Source organism: Balaenoptera acutorostrata, chromosome 14 (genome assembly GCF_949987535.1).
Source record: "Balaenoptera acutorostrata chromosome 14, mBalAcu1.1, whole genome shotgun sequence".
Taxonomy (NCBI): domain Eukaryota; kingdom Metazoa; phylum Chordata; class Mammalia; order Artiodactyla; family Balaenopteridae; genus Balaenoptera; species Balaenoptera acutorostrata.
The window spans coordinates 85,337,804-85,341,366 of NC_080077.1; the positions used below are offsets into that span (position 1 = coordinate 85,337,804).

Consider the following 3,563-nt stretch of genomic DNA (forward strand, 5'->3'; position numbering starts at 1 on the left):
TCTGATCCTCCTCCCAAGGGGCGCCGCCGCACTGTGATTCGGAGGAGGAGCGAGCCACGGCATCTGGGAGCACTACGGTGTGCCTGATGGGTGGTGTGACCACTCTCCTGACCGAGGTGCTGGAACCCGGCATCGCGCCGGGAGCACGGGTACTTGTCGCCCTGGGCGCCAAGCTGGCCCCGCGATCCCGCGAGAACTCCGCCATCCCGCGAGAACTCCCACGATCCCGCGAGATCTGGCTTCTCTCGGGGAGAGTGGTCCTGCTGATGCCCCAGGGGTGATGCCAGTATGCTCTGAAGCCTACTGTCTTGGGCTGGATTTTCCAGGACACGGCACCTGGGGAAAAGCTTACTGCTGAGGAGTGTTTTGCCAGAGAAGCAGGGAAAGAAGACGGCGTGTGGCGAGCAAGTTGGGGGAGCATGACTGAGAAGGCCGCAGCCACTCGCAAAGCTGACGGCTGGGACCTACGGGACATCTGCACCGACGAAGTGTGAAGCTGTGCATCTCCGCAGGGTCCCTCTGGAGGGGGTGTGTATTGCCCAGTCCCAGCTCCTCTTGGTCAAGGATGGTCCCATGGGGTAGCTCCTCCACCATGGCAGGTCACGTATTTGTTGGTGCCGAGGAGTTCCTTGGCAACTACAAGGAATCCCTGGGGTCGGGGGCACGGTGCTGCCAGCTGTGCCCATGGGGGACCTGAGGGGCCTGGGTGACAGCGGGCCCTTTTTTGGAGTAGCAGCAGCAGCAGCGACCTGATTCCATAACCATGGGACAGCACCAGTCGCCCTGGGGGTGGTGCATAAGCCAGTTTCCGTGCAACTACTATTTTGGTAACTCTAGGATATTGTGGTCTGGTCCTTTTATTGTTTTGTTTTTCTCATTCAAATTTTTAACAGCTAAGAGCGCTTTCCTGGTCTCTGTTTATACTTTTCTCAGAGCATCCTTTTCTTGTTTTAAGGCAGTAATACTTTCTCAATATCCGTGAGAATATTTGTTAGATCTTTAAAGTTTTCTGCTGTGGGGAGCAATCTGCATAGTGGTTAAGAGGATGGACTCTAGAACCAGACACACTGGGTTTGAATCTCAGCTCTGTTATGACTTTGTGGACTTGGGGAACTTTCTGTGTCTTAGGTTTTTTTCTTTTTCCTTTTATTTCTTTTTCTTTTTCTTTCTCTTCAGACAAATAGATAATGCTTGTTATACAAAAGTTCACTAATTGCCAAGCTACCAGTTTGTTAAACTTAGAAAAAGGGTTAACTTATTTTATAACTCTAAAAAGAGAACTTTACATTTCTATGACTCAAGCTAACTGACATCCGGGTTCTAAAAGTTGTGAATCGGGGGTTTAAAAAACGTCACTCTAACATTGTCCCAATTAATTTTGATATGCCATAAAAAAATCTTCTAAATGTTTTGTGCATTAAGGGAAATAATGTTTCTAACATAAACTTATTTAAATAGCTTTGACAGCAGTAATAGTCCAGCCTGTAAACTAACTGCCCTCTTAGTATAAACAGGAAATACGGCAGTGTCAGTGTGGAATGTAATATCTGTCAATTCACATGCAATGTAATGAATAATCAATCAATTAGGCTAGTGATATTTAAAGAACATAGTGTCACTGTGTTTCCCAGAATAACTGAATATTAACATTCTCATCAACTGTATGCCAAGTTCATTATCTCATATTCTTCTCTAGTCTCTTTGTCTGCAGATTGGAATAGCCCCATGTGGAATATGAAGCAGTGGCCCAGAACTTGATGATCCTACATCTTTGGGCCATTCTTTCCAAACTTTGGTAAGTTTTGTAAAGCCTAGAAGGATCTACTAACATTTTTTCACTCTTTTCTTGCTTTTCTTGTAATTTTTCCAGTCTTTTTTGTTCTACCTTTACATTTTCCTTTGCCTGTCTATCTAGAATTTTCAATTCAAGTTTATGTAAATCTCTTCCTTGAAACCTGAAAATTTCATCATCAGCAGTTTTCCTTTTTCTGCCTTGTCTAACTTTTCACGTATTTCTTTTTCAAGCCTCACAAGTTCTTCCTCTTTTTAATTCTTCTTCTCAATGTAACGTAATAATAGTAATCTTAGTCTAAACTGGCATTGGTGCTCTTCTGCTACTTTTGCTTTTCCTTTTCTTCTTCTTTTAACTTCTTTTAAATATGAGAAACATATCTCATTGACATTTAGATACTTTTCTATTCTTCCCAAGCTTCAACTGACAATTTATGATTCTTCTTTGTTCCTGTTTTTCCTTTCATCATCTTGTTTATTGTGAAAAAACATAGTTAGTTATATTCTCTATCTTTAACTTGACCGTTTCCTCTTTTTTATTGCTGCTTTTAGTGTTCCAATTCTGAATAGATTTTTTCTTTTTTCTACAGTCAGAAATTTTTGTATAATTTCTCATGTTGTTGCACTTAATCCTGTGTTCTTTCAGGATAAGGTTCTAGAATTTCTCCCATAAATATTGTCTTCTCTTTGTGTTTGTTTCTCACTTTTACAAAGGTCTGATGATCAAAGTCATCCAGTGCCCTTGTTGCCCTCCTGTTTGCTGAAAGAATTTTTCAAAATCTACCATTTCTGCTAGAAGAGTATGTGATGGTACTTTGTCTACATGAACCTTACTTGACATTGTTCTGAAAGCTCTCTGCATTTCTGAGTGACCCAAAGTCCACATGTCAATTTTTCTGGATATGGCAGTCAACTCAGTTTTAGTTGTTTTCTTTAATAAGCTCTTCATATATCAGTCTCTGCTCTTATCTAAAAGTGCTTACTGCATTTTCCATTTTTTCTATTATTTCTCTGAGCTTTCAGCAAAATCAGGTCTAAGTGTCACTTGTTTTAACTGATGCTGAAGTCTCTTTACATCATTGTGTATTTTGGCCAGTTGTTGCTGGATTCTTGCTTTTTCAATTTTTCCTGTTGAGAATTTATTTAAAATTCTTCCACCACACTATGCTCAATAATGAAGTCTTTTTTTTTTTTTTTGGTGGTAGAAATAACCGTTTACCTTTTTCTGTTAATAACTTGATCTTCTAAATTTTCTGCTGCATGTATGGTTTTTGCTTTTTGGTCCAACTAGATTTCTGCTTTCAGATTTGAAGCTGAAAAGGTTGAATTCCATCCAAAGTACTAAAACGTCCGTCATTCTGTGTCATGACTACCGTGAGTGTGGCCATCTTTCTGGTAGAGTAACTGGGGCCACACAGGGCCCACAGCCTAGGGTGTCATGCAAGGGGCAGTACAGAGCCAGCAGATAGTTCCCTGCATGCAGACGTGGGACTGTGGAGGTGCCAGAGGGAGAGGCAGAGCTGTGCCTTAGTTTCTTCATCCATATAGAGGAGCAGGAAGACACTGAGCCCCCCTCCTCCCACAGGCACAGAAAAACGGCAATGACATACAGAGCAGCTGTTGATGAGAATGACCTGAAGACTTTCCATGACTAAAGGTTTAAAGAAGGCACCCCAGCGAGATGGCTAAGAGAGGCGGAGACACTATATATGGTCAAGACCCACACTCCCAGGTAGGTGATTCACAAATGAGGGGAGAGCCACCATTTCAGA

General features: G+C 42.2%; 1 pseudogene; it reads right to left on the reverse strand.

Moving 5' to 3' along the window:
• Nucleotides 1-1,692: 1,692 nt before the first annotated feature.
• On the reverse strand, nucleotides 1,693-2,976 carry LOC103020069 (coiled-coil domain-containing protein 112-like; annotated as a pseudogene).
• Nucleotides 2,977-3,563: the final 587 nt, after the last annotated feature.